Raw genomic sequence first — 12,773 nt, 5'->3', positions numbered from 1 at the left:
CAGATTTGAGGGTGGCGGAGAGTTGAGACTAATTGCTAAAATGACATTTTATGAGGAAGCTTAATGTAGTAGATTTAGAATTAGCCTTAGGGTTGGAAGGGCCTGAGTTTGAATACTGCTTCTGACTCTTAGCCTGTGCAACCCTGGACAAGTCACTCTGTTTTGCTTTCTTCATCTATAAAATGAAGAAAATAGTCCTTAAGTCACAGGGTTGTTGTAAGGATCAAATGAAACACACATGTAAGGCATTTTGCTTAAAGTGATATATAAATATTAGCTATCCTCATCATTATATTTGGTGGGTTACTTATAGATTTCAATTTTTTTTGTTAGTCCTGATCCCTATCGATATGGATAAGTTGTTGAAGTGGTTTTATATTAAACGCACACATACCACATGTGTGGGGGTGTGTGTGTGTGTGTGTGTGTGTGTGTGTGTGTGTGTGTGTGTGGGTGTGTGTGTGTGTGTGTGTGTGTGTATAATATAATCTAATTCCAAATGAAAGCTACTTTTAGAAAAAAAAATTGAGTCATTAACATGGCTATTTTTCAAAGTTATACGACATACTTAAATAAACTTTAGCTAAGTCAAGAATAATATCCTGCCTGTCACTAAATAATTGAGAAAGGATATATCTACTATATAAATCTGATATGTGAAAACTCAGTGGAATTATATAAAAATCAATTTTGGTGTTACATAAAGTTTGTTTTTTATATTGGCAAAGTAAATTATCTTACTTGAAAACAGAGGAAAATAAAATTTTCTATTCAGGTGTAGGAGATTCGCAAAATATATAGTATATTTGATAACATATGTACTATCACCAGTGTCCTATTAGAAATTAATGCCATTTTTTCCTAAATTTTTGCAAATATTTCTCTAGAGTCAGAACAGCTCAAGGGAAGAGATTGGGGGGGGGGGGCGGGGTTGCGCTTTCTTAATATAACTCAGAGTAATGTAATGCAGTAATGTAATAGCATTCCAAGCTAGTGACCTGAGATGGTAACAAACATGTGGCCCATCCATTATTTCTCTCAATCTGTCTCTCATTAAATCCATAAAACACTTCACAAGGTCAAGCTGCAGGGGAACTGAGGCTCTGTAAAGGCATCTGTAATGAAGAGTCCTAAGTTTAAAAGTACATATCAGGTGGGGTTGATGGAAGTCGCTTGGAGTTACCCTTGAAGGGCCCCCTATCAAATACAGACTTCTGAAGCCCCAATCAACACTGCTGGATATTTCCCAAACTGATGCTTGTTCCTTTGGAAAAGTCCAAACAATTATACTTGAGTAATTTATATATTAAAGTAAAATTTTATTCACAAAGAAATGCTAAACAAGAAGAACATCACATATTTTCATTTTCTCTATAACTCATCAATCTTTAAAAAATATAACATTACAGTTATTTTGGTGGTAAAGACATCTAGCCTCAACAAAGACTGTGTGTCTTTGTTGTTTAAAATCTACTCCCTAAACCAAAAAACACAATACCCATCAAGAGCTGAAGCATAAAAAACCAGAGCAACTATTTTTAAGATAGTTAAAATATTTAGTACACATAAAAGTAACTAAACACTGCTCTGAAGATGTAATAGACAAAATTTTTAAAAATTACATTTCTTTTTAGATCGCCAACAGAAATAGAATATCACCTCTCATTGTGCTCCCTTCTCTTCTCTGACATGGCCACCACCACTCAGGTACAAGCCCTCATCATCTCACACCTGAACTATTACAGTAGCCTTTTGGTCAGCTCCCTGGCTCGAATCTCCTCCAATCCAGTCCATTCTCCACTTAGCTGTCAAAGTGTTCTTCCCAAAGCATAGGTCTGACCACGTCACCTCCCTATTCAATAAATTCCAGTGGCTCCATAACCTCTCCAGGATCACTCTTTACAACCTGGCTCCCTCTTACTTTTCCAGCCTTCTTACACTTTCTTCATTCCCCACATACATGGTGATCCAATAACTTATCTCCTTGCTGTTCTTCACACAAAACACTCCATCTCCAAACTCTGAGCATTTTGACTGGGTGTCTTTCATAACCGGAATACTCTCCCTCCTGATCTCTACCTCCTGGCTTCCTTTAAATCCCAGTAAAAATCCCACTTTCTGTAAGAAGCCTTTCCTGATCCCCCTTAATGTTAATGACTTCTCTCTGAAAATTATTTCCAATTTATCCTGTATATTGTTTGTTTGAAGCTATTTGCATGTTGTATCCCTCATTAATCTGTGTGAGCTTCTTGAAATCAGGGACTATCTTTTGCTTTTTTCTTTTTTGGTATCCCCAGCACTTAGCTCAGTGCCTGGCACATAGAATGTGCTTAATAAATGTTTTGTTCTTGTTATTCAGTTGTGTCTGAATCTTCATGGCCCCATTTCAAGGTTTTCTTGGCAAAAATATTAGAGTGGTTTGTCCTTTCCTTTTCCAGTTCATTTTACAGATGAGGAACTGAGACAAAAGGATCTAAGTGATTTGCCCAGGGTCACATAGCTAGTAAGTGTCTGACACTGGATTTGAACTCGGCAAGATTAGTCTTCCTGATTTGAAACCCAGTGCACTATCCACTGCACCACCTAGTTTTCCCTTTAATAAATGCTTACTGACTTAAATAAAAAGATCACACTTTATACTTCAATTGTCTATAACTTGAATGAGCTAATCCCCATGTACTTTGCACCTCTCCAAAATGCAACATAAATTTTAGATGCTCACGCCTCTCAGTGTACTTGGAAGTTTATTTATTTACATGTTGATCTCTAGAGAAATTAGTACAGCAAATTGCATTCAAACAATTTTGTTCTACCATTCACCAGCATTTGGCCTGTGTTCTATGTGAAAACCAATAAAACTACAACCAGAAGACAACTGTACTTTCCTTAAAACTTCTCCAGAAATGGGCTGAATGGGAGCAATTTCAAACTTACTTGTTTAAGTTAATGTAGGACCAAATATCAAGGGTCTCAAAGAGACTGTTATATACTAAACTTAAATCTAGCTCACAGAAAGCAAAAGCTTTTATGAATCAGACATAGAAGACATGGCCTTAGGGTGGTATTTCTCCATATCATACAAAATCCTTGCTATGGTTTCAGTAAGTATTACAAAGGAAATTTTTTTTCCTGGCCTGGTTGTCTAAACTATTGACAAAATTTTTTCAAATATATCATTCCTAAGCAAGATCTGGATCAAAAGAACATATTTGTCCTGAACATTTTTAATTTAAAAACACAGTTATACTTCATATTTGAAAATAACATTGCTGATGGTCATAGCTACTATGCTGTGTAAGTGTAACTAAATAGATAAAGGACTATTGTCTGTTGCTGTTTCAGCTTTGAATCTTGGACTTGTACCATCTCAGGATCTTTACTTGAGAAGACATTCCACATTATTGATTGCTGAGCATCAAAAGGTTTATTTCCTAGTTATTTTCAGCAATATCATGCACACTATTTCAGTTGACTCCTTAGAACATTTGGTGTACTACAGAACATCTGGACACAAGTCCTTAGTATGTTACAGACCACCCAGACAGAACAAAAAAATAAAGATGCATCTGTCTGTCTGTCTGTCTGTCTCTCTTAGCTCACCTTAATCATGATTTCAGTCTTCAAAATTGGATGACTTGATGAAAAAAACTGCTCTCCTAAAAGTGATTCTCACCAATAAGAAATCGGTTACTGAAATAAAAAGGATGGGAACCTTTTCAGTGACATGACCCCCCCCCAACTTAGAATTTGTGGCCAAGGAGAGGAAAGTTGCGCATAATTTAACGTGCACCCTATATTTTGAGAGAATGTATTTCAAAGGCTTAGGAGGTAGTATCCTGTGGACTAAAATCCTACAAGGGAAGTCATTCCATTCATTCTAAAGAATGAAACTCTGAATATACAAAGAGAAACAATTCTAATGAGGAAAAAAATGGAGAGTTGTCTAAATATATCTATGGGAATGTTCAGGGAAATCACTAATGCAGATTTTTAAAAGATGCATATAGGAGAGCAAAGCTAGAGCTTGTAAGGGGGGACAAATATAAAAGCATAGCAAGATCCTGTAGGAATAGTGTCAGGAGAATTAAAACTGAGAATGTGAGCCTTGAGAGAAAGGAATTGCTTTGGGCCTTTATTTTATAGCACCTAGCACTATGCCTGATGCAAAGTGGGCATTTAATAAGTGTTTGCTGATTACTGTTGAAGTGGTCCACTGTATTCTGCCCTAGTTTAGATCACTGTGTTCTTATTTGCACACTACATTTTTAGAAAAATAATGACAAAGTAGAAAAATCCTGGTGCAAGGTACCCAGGTTGTTGAAGGACTTCAAGACGCTGCCATAAAAAATTGGTTGAAGGGGCCATCTTTAAGGATCTGGAGGGCTGTTAAATGGAAGAAGAAATAGACATGTTCTGCCTGGCCCCAAAAGGCAGGGCTAAGAACAATGGGTGGACACTACAGAGGGGCTGGTTTGGGCTTGATGTAAAGAAAAACTTCTTAATCATTGATAAAAGCACAATGAGCTGCCTCGGCAAATAATTGACTTCTCCTTCATTAAGTACCTTCCAGCCAAGAATAGACAGTCATTTGCTGGGGATGCTGTCAAGAAAACTGTTATTCAGGTGTGGAGCCCTTTTCAATACTGAGATCCTGATTTATTTTCAACCAACAAGTCTTTATTAAGTACCTTTCTTTTATCTCTAGGGCTTACAACAGTGTTTGGCACATCATATGGGGCTTAATAAATGTTAGTTGGCTGACTACCTACTATTTGCAAAACATAGTGTCCTTGGAGGGAGCTAAGTGGTACAGTGGATAAAACACTGGTCCTGGAATCAGGAAAACCTAAGTTCAAATCTGTCCTCAGACATAAGCTGTGTGACCCTGGGCAAGTCACTTAACCTCTGTTTGCCTTTGTTTCCTCAGCTGTGAAATGAGGATGATAATAGCAACTGCCTCCCAGGGTTATTGTGAAGATGAAATGAGATATTTGTAAAGTGTTTAGCACAGTGTCTGGCACATAGTAGGGACTATTTAAATGCTCATTTTCCTCCCCTCTCTCAGCCCTTCAGTGTATGACCACTTCTTAAACCAAGAACTATGTTATTTGATCCCCATGTTCCAGGGGTTTATAATCCAGGACTACCATGCATGAACAGGTAAGTTAATGGCAAAAGGTAGTCAGTATAAGATACGGGCGGGTTCAATTGCATTCAATAAACACTTATTAAACACCTACTAGGTACCAGGCATTTTGTTAGATGATGAAATGTCAAATAAGAGATACAGGTAATAAATTAGTGCTAAAGATCATCTTGGTTTGGGGTGGTCAGGACAGACCTGGAAATAGTGAAGGAAGTAGGATTTAAGCTTGACTCTGAAGGTTGAATAAGATTTATGTTGGTGGAAAGGAGTACAGGTTTTCCAAGAGAGGGGAAGTGTGAACAAAGCTGGAAAGTGAAAGGTACATTGAGGGGACTGTGAGTAGACCAATTAGACCAGGGTCAAATAAAGTACAAATTCCTCTTTTCAGTAGTTAAAGCCTACCTTTCCAGTCTCATTACACATTACTCCCCCTCTTTACTCCTTGTAGTTCAGCCAAAATGGTCTTCTTGTTATTACTCACCTACGACATTAAATGATTAGATTTGTAATCTCAATACCTAACAAGCTGCCTGGCACATGCTAGGCATTTAATAAATATTTGGTGATGGACTGATGAATGAAGGATTTAAGTAGGCTTTATTGAACGATTCGATGTATAGGCTGATAAAGCTGTATGGGGCAGGGAGGAGATGTCTATAGTAAACGCCATGTCTTCACATATTAGAAATGTTCATCCTCTTCAGCCCTATTTCCCAGAATCTCTAGTTTCCTCCAAAGCTCAACTCAAATGCCATGAGGAATATCCTGATCCTCTCAGTTGTTAGCATGTCCCTCTCCCTGTCCTCCCCCAAAATAAACGACAGCACATGTATATATTTATTTTGTATAGTCTTATATACACATATGTTGCTTCCCCAATAGAATGTTAGCTCCTCAGGGCAGAAATTATTTCTTTTATGTCTGTGTAATCCCATCACCTAGCATACTGTCTGGCATACACTAGGTGTTTTATAAAGATTTGTTGATGGGCTGATGAGTGAAGGATTCAATTAGATTTTAGTGATTCATTGTAAATACTAATAAAGCTATATGGGAAAGTATAGGCATTCAGAAGGATCATCAGCGTAAAGGAATCCAGACTTTCTTCTGTAGGCCACCAGAAGTCATTCAAAGTCTTCAATGAGACAATCACCATTTTATCTTTACTCTGTCTAAGGTACTACACTGAGTGCTGTGCTGGATGAAAAGAAGTATAAGACAAAACTCTGGTCCCTAAAGAACTTGGACAAAGTTGTGGGATAAAAGAAAAGCTATAAATATTAGTTCATATCTCACAAGGTCTTGTTTCCTTGTAGTTATCCCATTTTAGCTTATTCTAGAACAATTGAATTTTGAATTGTATTTGAATAGATGCTTCCTTGTTCCCTAATCCTAGAGAGAAGTTCATCTTCAGGCCATCCTAAATGATGTCCAAGATGAGTTTGGGGGAAAAGGAAAGACTCACACTCATCTGGAGGGGCACTGAAAAATTGGACCTGATCTGACCTCTCAGTACACTCCTAATTTACAGGATATTGGGAATCTGATTCAGTTTAAGGTTTATCCAAAATACCAACTCAGATGTCCCAAACCCTGAGTACCTCTGTGATCTTTTAACAGTAAACACTTTAAAATAAAGAGTCTATAGATTTTGGCATCTGTCGATTGTGGCTAATACAAGTCTATTTTTTAATCCTCCAATTATCCTAATAAGCATCATGGTGAAGTTACTTTACATCTTGGTCTTAAGTTCTGTTTAAATCTGTTTCTAAAATTCATGTTCTGGTAAACTTGATCTTTTAACTCCATTCTGTAATCAAATAAACTTTGTATATGATTTTATTTGTTTGTGTGTGCACACACGTGCACATGCATGAGTACAGTCTTGTTACTAAAACTAGCAGCAAAAAGGGTAAAGGGCTAAAGAAGGGAAGGGAAAAGGAAAGAAAAAAATATTCCTCTCTAATTGGAGGTCACATTAGTTAATGTAATGTTCATGTAATACTACAGATCTGTAAATCTTCTCTTTTCTGGCTTCTCACCAGCCATGTGGAAAGAAAAATGGAGAGCTGAGGCCAAAGGATCTAAAACTTGGGAGGAATTATCTTAGCAGCTTTTTGGGGGAAAGGATAGTGAGCAGAACTATTCCCTAAGCTAAAGTCCCTATGGATGGAGCTGAAAGGAACACTAAAAAATGCTTTATGCCAAAGTGGTCATAGGAAAACTAGTCAATTTATATGAATTTGACTAGTTGGACAATATTTTAAAATATGATTATTTAACATAAGCAGTGATGTGCTGGAGTCAGCTTGAAAAGGCTCAAGATGACTATTAAATTTTCAGTGTGAGCATTTACAATTCAAAAATCAGCAACTACTACAAATCAGGGATTGACTTATTGTTTTGTTGATTGCCTAGACTTAATGAGATGGGGAAAATGTTAATAATAGAGATTAAACTTTAAAATGTATCTTGTGTACTTTTTCCCCCAGACAGCCAGTTTTTAAAAATTTACCAGCACACCACTAAATATAAGACACATTGTAACGGGAAAAGTCAATGAACCAGTTTTTTATTTAAGCACCTACTATGTGTAGTACCTATGTAGTAGGTACCCAGGTGACAGGGTCAGGGACCTAGGGTCTAGTCCTGGCTCTGCTTGGACCTATGTGACATGATGCAAGTCACTTAACATCTCTGGACTTCAGCTGTTTCATCTTAAAAGTGAAGGATTAAGCTAGATGATCTCTCAAGTGATTTCCAGCTCAAATATCTTATGAGTCAATGCCTCTGTGGTTTAAGGCCAAGAGTGTATATTTCCAATGAGGATTTTTACTTCAAGACAAATGGTTCAAGATAAGAGAAATGCTCAACTCAAGCCTAAGAGGAAAACCAAGGTTAGACTTAAGAGATGTACAATAATTAAGGATCAATACCAAACTACATTTAGGCATTTATTATTATTTTTAAAAATGTTGCTCTGTATTTTTAAAGTGATTAATAATATTGGTGAATATTAGCTCTTTTTCACCAGAAAAAGGTTCTATTTTGGAGCGTTTTTTTAAAATAAAATTGAGTAGGGAAAGTATTCGTTTCTTTCTTTGTTTCAATTATCAAGTGGTTTGGGGAGCCAGCTTGATCCCCAATGCCATAACTGAGGTATTGCTTTTCACTTCATTGCTCCATGTCTTGGTTAGTAAATAGTGCTAGCCTCAAAAGCTCAAATCCACACTGTGGCAGTAAACATCACTCTCTATCGTACATACACGTGGATGCACGCACACACAGACTCACACAAGCAAATTCACATAAAACATAGTAAAGTTTCAAGTTGTTCATGAGAGGTTTAAGTACATGGCATGAATTTCATTCTCCTGTATTTTACGTGACAAAAGTTCAAACACTGAGTTAAGATAGAAATCATATATCGGACTATTTTTCAATATTTATTTAGCTGAATTCAGGCCTGCTGCATCTCCAATGTACTTATATGAGGGAAGGGGAGGGATCATATTTGGGTCAGATCTATCAATGCCTCAAGGTAGACTACCAATAGTGCCAAAATGGATGAAAATATTCAACAATATTTTGTTGTCACACGTCCCAGGTCCCATGTTGTCCCATGACCAGCATCTCAAAATTACTTACTTCTCCAAAAAATAATACTTATGAGAATTTTCTCCTAACAGAAGCCAATGGCAAAATATTCACTAAGATAAAGAAAAATGAATTCCAGTCAATAATTCAATATAATTTTAATATAATATTAATGCAAAATGCTACTTTCTTAGGTTTGGGGGAGGGAAGTACACAGGGAGAATATGAGATGGTGGGATGTTAGGGTTGTAACTCACACTTTGAAAATGCTCATTAAAAAAGCGTTTTATTTTGAATGTCTTATTTTTAACTACTCATAAAAACAATTTTAACATTCATTTTTTAAAATTTTGAGTTCCAAATTCTCTCCCTCTCCTCCCCTCTCCCCTCACCGATAAGGCAAGCAATTTGATATAGGCAACCAAATATGTAAGACAAGGACTGTCAATTGACTCTGTGTCTATTCTTGAGATCTAACAATTAGCATAGCAGAGTCATATTTTGGCACTGCTTTTTCAAATCATAAATCAGGATATTCAACTGGAAAAGGAAAACACTCAAAACCCTGAAAACCAGATTAAGTTTATGTGCAAATTCCAGTGCTCAATCAGACATTCAGGAAGTCCTTATGATACTTCCCACTGTTTGAGACAGCTATCCAAGTTAACCAAATCTATATTCTCAGGTTTGTCAATTACTACAAGGTTAGTACAATAAACTATATATCAAGCTCCTAAAATCTCCTTTTCATCTTGTAATTTAAACTGAAACTCTCTAACATTTTTATCCCCTTCCCTCACAGAACTAAGAATTTTCCAGCCCAAATAGCAAACACTTTTCATTTGAAGTTAATTAATGATAACTATAGATACAACAAGGTTAATAGAAATTATTCTATTAATTTCTTTCATTTTTTTATAAAGCTTCACCTTACTGGCTTAAATAAAAACCTACTCTAACCCACTATTAAAGAAAAAGAACAACAGATGCCAACTTGGCAAGACAATACTTTAAGGAATGAAATTGATATTCGAAAATCAATCTAATTAGGTAAGGAATGATTTTTAGATACAGAAAAGGTCTCTTGCCATCTAAGAGAAGAATATTAAAAATGGAGGTGGGGGAAGGACAAAAGGGAAGGGAAACATGAAAATTTTAAAGAAAGTCTCAGTAGACTCATACATGTTGTCACTAGCGTCTACCATGCTAAGTATCAAGTGGCAGGTAAATCATACGCAAAGCTTCAAGTATTCTTACAGGCTTGTGACCTTAATGTCCTACTATAAAAATCCCTACTCATCTTGGCAAGCTTATCTGAGGAACTTCTCTTTGTAACACAAATCATCTGTTATCTCTCTTTCTCCTTTCCAACACTGGCCTCATTTTAGAGAATAAACAAACTAGCCGTAGTATGTGGGCAGGCATATTAAATACCGCTGTGTGTGTGCACATGCACACACGTGGCAGGTGGCACAGTCAACACTGAGTCTGGAGTCAGGAAAATCTGAGTTCAAATCCAGCCTCAGATACTTACTAGCTGTATGACAATGGTCAAGTCACTTAACCCCACTTGCCTCGGTTCCTCATCTGGAAAATGAGCTGCAGAAGAAAATGGCAAACCAGTCCAGTATCTTTGCCAAGAAAACCCCAAGTGGTGTCATAAAGGTAGATATGACTTAAATGACTGAACCACATACACATGTGTATGACACACATTTAGACTCAACAGTTTGAAAAAATATTAAAAGCCCATAATACTGTTCCCTCTACAAGAAAAGATTTTGCTCCCTGATGACCACAAATAAGCTCATGCCCTAGAATATATTCAAGGTAAATAACCGTAATAGTGGTTGTCCTTTCTGCAAAAATGTCTATCAATGCCTATATTCAAAGGCAAAGAATCATTTGAAAGAAAATTAAACACAATATTTATTGGTCTATTGGTTGGTTTTTTGTTGGTCTAGCAAAATTTTTAGGTATCTGGGTCTTGTGGACATCTTCCAACAGCTTCCCTGTTGGCTTCCTCATTTTCATCCATTTCAACTCTACCCCAACAACATCTCAGTCTAGATCTACCCACCCCTCTCAACCATGCCCCCTGGAACTCCTAATCTACAATCAGCAAACTTCCTTTTCTTTTAGACCTCTTTCCTTTCTGCTCCTTCTACCTTCTGTCACTCATTGAGACCTGATTCTCCCTGGGGAATAGCAGGTCCCAGGCCATCCTTTCCAATTCTGGTTCCACTTTCTTGTATGTCCCTCAGCTCCTATTCTAGGAGTTGGAATACTTCTTGCTCTCCATTGCCACTTCCAGACTCTCCCTTATCACGGTCACTAAGCAACCTCTCCCCCCTTTAAGATTTATTCTTCTCAATTTTGTCACATAATCTAGGTCCTTGTGACCTATTATCTACAATGTGACAGCCTTGTGGAAAATTCTTCCTCTCCACCCCAATGCTCATCTTCATACTAAGGGACTTCAACATACTTATGGATGCTTGCTTAATTACCCTAACTTCGAATTCCTCAATCTACTCAACTTTCATAACCTATCCTTTGCTCCACCTTCGCCACACACAGGGATGATCTTTTTTATTATCCGTGACACTTTAATGTTGCCATCACTCACACTCCATATTCAAGAAGTCTGAAATTCAGTTATCTGATCATAATCTTTTTTAGCTTTCCATCACTCCCTGTGACTTTCTTCTCATATACCCATTCTTCATCCTCACAATGTCTTCTGATCTCTTCCACCACTGTCTACACTCTCATCTCCAATTTCAATGCCCTGTGGAAACTTTTTAATGCCATACTATTTTCTACCCTCAATCCCTTGTTCCATTGTCCAATCACCATCCATGCCTTGCCAAACAGCTACTCTGGATTATTTCCATTATCTATCTCCGTCACTTCTTACATGCTATCGAAAGAGATAGAAGAAGTCGTGAAACCATGCTTGATCAAATCTACTACAAATTTCTGTTATATAATTCAACTAGTCCCTCACTACAGGAGGACAATCTGGAAAGTCTCTGCGTACAGGCTAAAAGATAGACTGTCTATTGTCTGGGGGAGCTTTGGAGAAACCTGTTCCCAGTGTGGCCACGAGGCTACAAAGTTTACAGCAACAGAGCCCCAAAAGTCAGAGTTCTAATTTGAGTTGGTGGACAGGATACCTATACTGACAAAATCACAGCTTCTTACATATGTATGAATCTTTAATATACAAATATCTTCAATATAAGAATTAATTTAATATACTGTGTGCATAAAGCTTACTACATAACTCTTCCAGTAAAAATATTTTTCACAGGGTTATTCTCATTGTGGAAGCAGTTTAACGGAGTGGATAGGGTGCTGGGCTTGGGATCTGGAAGGCCCAGGTTCAAATCTTACCTCTGTGTGAGCTGTGTGAGCCTAATTAAATTATTCATACCTCAGATGATTCCACAGGATGTATCAATTAAGTCAGGCAGGTTTTGATCAACATTGGGTTTAAAAGGAGTTCTCTCACACAGATGAGATCACAGATTCTTCACATATTCATGAGATATTACATATTTACCAGGACAGTTACATACAGATTATATTCCAATAAACATATAAAAGACTTAATATCAGAGCATGATTATCAAATTTACTATAATCAATTTACCTTGATGAGAGCTACTCTATGAACACAAAAGTGAAAAAATAGCAACAATAACCAAAAAAGAATGGGAATGTCATTAATATTTCCAGTTGCTTAAAAAGTCAAGGCTGACTTTCCTACCTCCCTGAAGAATCCCTGGAAAATTGGCCAAACATTTGGAACTAATTAGAATGATCAAGAATAAAGGGAAAAAAGAAAGCGAAGGTTTCTAAAATGTACAAAGATTCCTTTTCATTCTTTGGCATCTTATACTTTCAGCAGACACCTATTAATTCCTTTTCTCCACTGTCCAAACATTGAGCAATGCCCTGCAAAATTAAATGTTTTCTCTTACAGTATAGCTACTATAGTAATCTAATATTTATTAGAAATCAG

The 12,773-nt window shown here is 36.9% G+C and overlaps 1 protein-coding gene across 6 annotated transcripts in view; it reads right to left on the bottom strand.

The window, feature by feature from the left end:
• The window catches only part of REPS2 (RALBP1 associated Eps domain containing 2), a 261,912-nt gene that overhangs the window by 55,076 nt on the left and 194,063 nt on the right, over positions 1-12,773 (bottom strand). The gene's annotated exons all lie outside the window — the stretch shown is intronic.

Source organism: Trichosurus vulpecula, chromosome 2, assembly GCF_011100635.1.
Source record: "Trichosurus vulpecula isolate mTriVul1 chromosome 2, mTriVul1.pri, whole genome shotgun sequence".
NCBI classification, from domain to species: domain Eukaryota; kingdom Metazoa; phylum Chordata; class Mammalia; order Diprotodontia; family Phalangeridae; genus Trichosurus; species Trichosurus vulpecula.
This window is presented reverse-complemented; position numbering and strand designations above follow the sequence as displayed.